The 8,002-nt window shown below is 28.9% G+C and overlaps 1 long non-coding RNA gene across 1 annotated transcript; it reads left to right on the top strand.

Annotated features, from left to right (window-relative positions):
* The first annotated feature begins 945 nt into the window (after window positions 1-945).
* On the top strand, window positions 946-5,138 carry LOC123900160. Its single transcript, XR_006805815.1, has 2 exons — window positions 946-2,174; window positions 4,637-5,138. It is a non-coding gene; the product is annotated as an uncharacterized LOC123900160 (long non-coding RNA).
* The last annotated feature ends 2,864 nt before the right edge of the window (window positions 5,139-8,002 follow it).

The raw sequence follows: 8,002 nt of genomic DNA, 5'->3' as shown, positions 1-8,002 counted from the left end.
GGAATCTTGTCAATTAATTCATGAGGACCGTCGTCCGTGGGCCTCCTTCCCTAATTGTGACTTCAAATATCAAATAAAGATTTGTAGCCATATACTATAAGAAATCTAATAGATTTCCAGTCACATATATAGTTTTGAACCGTCTAATATAAATTAATAGATAAGATTATTTAACTGTGTATTTAATGTGGATCATCCAATTTAAATTTAATAGTTGTAATTAATTACTAGGAAACTCTGGTAAACTCGCACATCACTAAATCCGGATCCTATCCTATACATACTTTTTTTCCAAGTTTCTTATTTGAAATTTTATATACACTATCTCATAGTAATTGACTAATATATTTGCAAAAGAAATTTATCTCAAAATAATTGATACAATTAATTTTTTATTTTAAGGTGATATTAAATATGTTTGTCCCCTATGCATTGTACCTTTTTCTATTTGTTTTTCTTTATTTTGTAAGGTTAGAGTATGAAGATCCTCTCTTTTATATAATTTAGTAAAAATGTTATATTATCTAAATTACTTTTAAAGTTAAATTTTATATAATCTATTCCTCTCTTTATTTTGTAAGGTTAGAGTATGAAGATCCTCTCTTTTAAGGCTAGATGCTCATGAGGGCATTAAAATTATTTTTGACTCAATGATGACATGAAAATTAGGGTTTGGTAAAGATTAAAATGTGTATCTGGCCACATGTATAACATTTAGTACAGTACCATATATACAGCTAAGTCCAACCAATAAGAATAAAGAAAAATAAAAATTAATTAAATCAACCAATTACACTTGCAATAGCAATATATTTTTTCAACCAACAACACATAGACGCGTTTGTTAATTCTTCTATATATTTGAGCCCAACCTCCTTCTACTGTTTCCATATTCAAAAACCATCCTTTCTTCTCTCTCTCTCTTCTCTCTTTTTTTTTATTTCTTCTCTTTTTCTCATTTTGTTAGATCTCAAGCATTTTGCTATAGATGAACACATGCATATTTAATATATTCTATATTTATTATACTTATTTAGATTTTATAGGATCAATTTCAAAAGCATATACTTATAATAAATAATCTCTATTTAATTTCTTAGAACACTCCTTTTTATTAAGGATTTTTCAAGCTAGGTTTTTCTCTTATAAGATATCACTAGCTCTTTGGTTTTGATTCTTATCTTGATTTTTTTTTTGTTATTTGTCGTCTTTAACTTTTAAAATCCCATCTATAAAAAGTTTTGGATCGAATAGGAGATTAATCTCAAAATCGATCTAAACTGCATCGCAAAAACTCTGATGAAATCTGATTTTCTTTAATGTTTTAAAATGCGTGTTTTTTTAGGTTACCTTAGAATATTTATAAAAAAATTTTCCCTTTAATTTTAAAATTCCTTCTATAAAAGGCTTTGAATCAGATGAATGTTTACCTCAAAACTGATTTAAATTGTATCGCGAACAACCTCATGGTTAACTAACTTTAAATCCAATTTTTTTTAGGTTATCTTTCAAGGTTTTAAAAGCATTCTTTTGTTGTTATTTATTAAGAAGTTGATCCAACTAATTATATATTTTTTTTGTTTATTTATAAAATATTGGGGATTTGTTTTTGCTTTTTGTTTTATTGTTGAGTTGAGGTATGAATTGAGTTCAAATGAGTAGATTCCTTTCAAAGACCCTCGTGTGTTAAACTTAATCTAACCACTAATAGCATGCCACATCAGCTTCTCCTCGTGGCCTTGTCCACATATATAAAATCTCAAATTTTTATGAACCCTTCTTTTAGTTCTTTCTTTTTCTATATTATTTATTTGATGTTGCTCTTTCTTTTTAATTATAGTCTATAAGACTTTTTAGCCATTATAAGCTAAAGATGAGATTGAAAATCAAATATTAATGATATTTCTATGGTGGAGAGTTTGAAGATTATCATCATCATCATCATCACAGTCGTTATTTGCAGATGTAGCATCATCAAGATTCACATATGAATGATGTAGTGGAACACTGGTCTCATGCTAATCCATTGATTTTTTGAAGTGAGAATCTTGATGATGCTGCATCAGCCATTAATGACTTTATAAAGTTTTATGAAAGTGAAGAATGCAAAAATATTCAGAAACTGTCTATATATGAGATCAAGAACACTCAGTCCCTTTGATACTTTCTTTCAGGTGGGTTTTATTTTTATATGTATTTTTTTCTTCTTTCAATATGTTGTGTGAAATTTTTGTTGTTATATACTATATCTGGTTCTAAATATAAGCAGAAAATTAGGGATGGCAAAAAAACCCAAATCCGAGAGATCCACCCGAACCCAAACCCAAGTCAACGGGCGAAACCCGATTTGACTGGGTTTGGGTTTGGGTGACACCCGATAATATGGGTGTGGGTTTGGTATCAGTCAAACCCACACCCGAAACCCATACACCCACCCGAAATATTTTATAATTACCTAATTACCCCCATAGTCTCCCTCAATTTCCTTGGAAGACCTTAAATTTTAGTTGTAATTTAATTTCTTGAAAGTCAATGTTGTAACTTCTTGAAAGTCTATATTTGAATTTCCTTGGAAGACCTTAATTTTAGTTGTAATTTAATTCAAAATCTATGTTGGAATTTAATTTCTTAAATTTGCAAATTATTTTCAAATGTGCTTTGGGTTTGGGTGGAAAAAACCCGAACCCAATGGGTGTGGGCGTGGGTGTTGTTTTGCCACCCGAACAGCCTTTGGGTTTGGGTTTGGGTTTGAGTGATGATTTCGGGTGTGGGTTTGGTAAGTGTCAAACCCGCACCCATGGGCGCCCATTGCCATCCCTACAGAAAACCCACTTTTTAGATTCATTGAATAATTAATGAATCTGGTCTATATCACATGTCAGATTCAATAGTTATTCAATGAACGTTTTTGCTTATATTTAGAACCAGAGAGACTAAAAAGAGTATATGTACTTGTGTTTGTTTAAGATATTATTTATTCAGTAATTAGATATTTTACATTTGCAGACAATATTCCTGCTAGGTTATGGAATTTGGAATATAAGCTAATTTCGGGACTGAGTTGTTTGTGTGTGTGTGGCTGTTATTGTTAGGTTCTTTATGTGCTGACTTCATAGATCTATGAATATTCTTTTTACAACAGAAATACTAACTGAAGAGTAATAATGGTGTCTTTTTCATTTTCTTAATTAATGTATTACATGGAGTATATATACATGGAAATATTACCTTATCCGATCTAGAGGGAATAAATTTATGTTTACCATAGAAGAATGAGAGGGAAATAATTAATATTTGAGATTTTAGGTCACGAAGCTATGTTTGGATTGATGGAATAAGATGACATGGAATGAAATGGGATGAAATATAATAATGTTTCATTGTTTGGAGTATAATAATATTCCATTGAGTGATATTCGTTCTGTCTATTTTTGTATTTGGGAATGTTGGATCGGCCTCTTCAGTACTTCTTATTTGCGGTAAAAAAAAGAGAAGAGTGAAGTAGAGAGATGAATTCGGAGGGAAATTTTAGAAGGGTTGGATATAGAGCTGATCTTGTTAAGAGGATATAAGTTTATAGTTAGATTTCTGTTAATTTGATTAATTAGTATAATTCGATTAAGAAAGATTTATAATCATCTTTATTAAGTTTTTTTTCATACACTTATAGTTATCTGATTATATACAAGTGGTGTTCGCTTTTTTTTTTTAATGGAAAAATATGTTAGATAAACTCACACTCGAGTAGAAGATATGCCCGAATAAGAGTAAAGTGTTCACACAATTTGTATTATGTATTTGGATTCTCTCTTTCTTTTTTGAATGGTAAACAAATTATATAAGAGAGAGAAGTATAAGAAGTACTCATATTTGCTATAAAGAAGATAACAAGAAAATACAGAGCTTACAGAAAAAGATAAGATCAAAGAAAATTCAACCCTAATATATAAGAAGGCGAAATAAAAAGCAAAAAGTTATCTATCCCGGTAGATAGAGAGTTCCACTACCATGGGCAAAGAGACCTATAGGACATTTACCCAAAAACCACTTTCAAAAAAAGAATGTCAAAAAATTCATCAATTATTCAACATTCACAACCTTATTGTATTTTTGCAATATGATCCTCTCACGTTCCTATATCTCTCTTTAGGGAAAAAAAATACAAGAGTGAGAGGTAAGAATATTAATTAATTCGATTAATTCTATTTGTGCAGAGCTGTGTCTAATATCTATTAGGAAGGTATAACTATGAAAAGAGGAAGAAGTCGTGCTACAAGAAAAATTTCCGCCGCTACCATAGTAGCAGCATGTATAAGAGCGGAAATAGAAGTAGGACAAGAAAGATAATTGGTATACAATGTGATGAAGTTGGTAGAACAAATTAAAGTATATATGCTTTTTGGTTATGGTTATTATGCAAGGGATGTATTTTTATATAGTTTTAGTATATATACTTTAATTGGCTTATATGTCTCTAAATATTTTCTTACAAAGTGTAGTTGATTGGAGTACCCTTTACATATTTTTTAAGAACTATTTATTTATAAAAAAAATCCCAATTTTTTATAATTTAGTAAAAAAAAATTATTTCCATCAATATTTGCTTTAAGTTGCATTCATATAATCTAAATTCCAGGTCTCCGAATTCATGCTACACTCGATCCACCCCTGCTCCGAAGAATTAATTAGCACACCTCGAAGGGTTGGAACGTCCAAATAGGTATTACGTAAGAGATTCAATGTTCGATCTCAGCTACTAATAATTCTCTTTCTTCTAATTAACTTCAATATGTTGCCTTGACCAAAAAAAGAATCAAATATGTTATTTTTTTGTGCTAATTATATTGAAGATATAATAGATAGACATGATTTGTGAATTGTTAATTACTTGGAATATGCAGATTCTTAAAGCCAAATGTATTCTTGGTTTGGGGAAGGGCTTATAAATAATTTGTGTCCCCATGACCACCAGCTTCATCCTTGTTTGTTTACTAGCTACATTTAATATTAATTATATATGTATCTATTGGAGTTAATTAAATTAGAAAATTTGAAGTATATGGACATGTTCCAAGTGGTTTGCATATGAGGATCAATGAAAATTGAAGCTAGCTAGCTTGGGAATTGAATATGTAAAATCACGGAGTACATGATTGTGTCAGTTTCATATTTGTCAAGGCTTTGGCTTTAGCATGCACTGAATCACTCACTAAGCCAGTACTCATGGATGTGTAGTAGTGGAAGTACTCTTGCATCATATTGGTAAGTCATCTCAATTGCAGAGATATTTCAACTCATCAATTATTCACCTTTTTTATTGTAAAATAAAATATCTTCCATTTCTATTTATTTATAAGCAAAAGGGAGAAAAAATGGATATATTTAGTTCAAAATTTTGAGTATTACACAAAGATTCTTTTTACAGGTTAATTTCTATATACAATTGTAGAGATTAATTTTAGGAATTTAGTATTAGGACCATAATGGACGGACAAAAGTTTTTTTGATAAAGAGATTTAACATTAATTGTTACTTCAGTTATGATTAAACTTGAAGAAACCTAAATAATCTCATATGGATCATCTCATATGAATGCTCTGTAGCAAAGTTATCTAGTTTAACTTCTTGAAGTAAGATGAGTAGCTCAACTAGTTGAACTAATTGAGCTAGGGTTCAACTCTTAACAAGATGTAAAACAAATTAGTTAATTGTAAAATAAACACTCAAAATAAATTGAAAAAAAAAAACGATTTTTCTCAAAATAAATTGATTTTGAGAAAAATCGTTTTTAAATAAATTGAACTTCTTAAATAAATTGATTTTTCTCAAGTAAATTTGACACATAAACACTCAAAATTTACCTAATAGTAAAATAATGTTAAATTTAATATATGCATGACATATATACTTATTTAATAGGGTAAATATATCAATAATCTAAATAAAAATATATCACATTATAACTTTGCTTATATGTGGTATATATTGCTCAAAGATTTAAATGAAGTAAATATTTTTCAGTAAATAAAAATAAATAGTGAAATATGTAGTTCATATATAATTCATGAAAGTGATGATTCAGGTCCTATTTAAGATCTTGTATAAATCATGGAATAAAATTGTGTTGAGCTGTCATCGCTGTCCAATCTTGGTTCACATATTCTCTCTATTTATGCTCTTTCTTGTGTGTGCCCAAAATATATCACCATCTTGCCCTACTAATTTGTACTACCTACTTATTCTCTTTCTCTTTTATTGGTTCTGTAGGGATCATTTATAAGATCCATTATTTTGCTTGGGATTCTACTGACATTGTCTCGTTTTTTTTAATTATAGAGAAAGTTCAGGTGACGGGTATTTTTTATGACATTTATTTATAAATTTATAATTTTAGCAAAATTTAAAGTAGATGTCATTTCTCTCATTTTTAAGAACTTGAGAAATATTAAGCCATAATATTTAATTTAGTGGTGAAAAATTTGAGTAATATTCATAAAGTCTTAGAAAAAATTATTTGAGAACGTCATACAAATCAAAGACTAATTTGATGGTTAGTTAATTAATGTTGCTAAACAAAATGAAGCTCTAAGATAACCTACATGCATAAGAGTCCAAAGATGATATTTTTCATGTGAATTTTTTACATAATAGGATAAAGTGTGATCTCTCACCATTCAAAAGACAAGAGAAACACATGTCAAGTGTAAATGTGATGAGATTTAATGGCGCTAGATCATACTTACCTTTTCATGTAAAATTCACACTTAGAGGATTCATTTTCATAATAGCGAACATGTATATATTTGTAATTATACATTTCACTTTCTACGTTAAAAAATTCAAATATGATGATGTCTTGTTTCCAAAGTTTTTCATGGAAGAGAAAATTTATCATAGTTAAAATTAAAGTTACACTAATAATTATTTTACATACATATAAAATATATGGGTCAACATACTCCCTCCGTCCCAAAATATAATCAAAAAGTGGTTAATCAAAATAGATGTATGTGGCCTAAATTTAAACCAAATACATTTACTTTAGTTGACCACTTTTTACTTATATTTTGGGACGGAGGGAGTATGTCATAAGGACACATATTAAGCTATTTAAAATTAGAAATTTGCATTTAATAATCATAAGAATTTAATGTTTAAAAGGTGTAATACACAAATGGTGATTGAATAGCATTTGATAGCTTGTACGGTCCTCTAAATTTAATATGTTTGCAGTCCTCTAAATTTGACTCATGAGTTATCATGTTTGCATTGTTAGCCTTTATGTTATACTCATCTCGCATTAATTGGTATATTATATGTTACATATATTACCATGTGATCGACAAATTTTTCCTACAAATATAGTAGATGAATTGAAAGGATATTCCAAGTTCTCATTCATCACATCTCACGCTAAAAGATGAGAGACACCGTTTTAGGTTTTTGAATTTGAACTATTTTGGTCCTAATTAAGGACATTAATGCAACAAAAAAATTAGGTACTTAATTTTAAAATTTTAAGATTTGAGAATTTAGATTCAAATAAATAAAAGTGGAGGGAGAATAAAGGAAAATGATGAATGTCACATGTCTGTATGAGTTATCTCAATATTATTAAAATGTCACATATATTTTTCTTAACCGAACTTGTTAAAAAATATAATGGTGCGAACATAATGTAACATCATTGATCAATTCACTTAGTCAAAAAAAATCATTGATCAATTCAAAAAAAGTAAAATGTAAAGGGAGTCACACACATACACAAGTTGATATTGTTAGGTTATACGCCATGATTGCAATTCTAACCCTAATTATTTCACTTGTGTGTGTTCCAATAACTATTGTCAATTTAAAGGATCGATCCACGAAAAATGTCAAATTTACAAGAAACCTAATAATACTTATAAATTGTTCACAAATCTTAGTTCAACCAATAAAAAATATTGATATTGTTAGATCAGACGATGTGACTGTCGTTCTAACCCTAATGATTTCACGT

Source organism: Trifolium pratense, linkage group LG7 (assembly GCF_020283565.1).
Source record: "Trifolium pratense cultivar HEN17-A07 linkage group LG7, ARS_RC_1.1, whole genome shotgun sequence".
Taxonomy (NCBI): Eukaryota; Viridiplantae; Streptophyta; class Magnoliopsida; order Fabales; family Fabaceae; genus Trifolium; species Trifolium pratense.
Note: the sequence above shows the minus strand (reverse complement) of the source record. Positions and strands in the feature narration are given on the sequence as shown.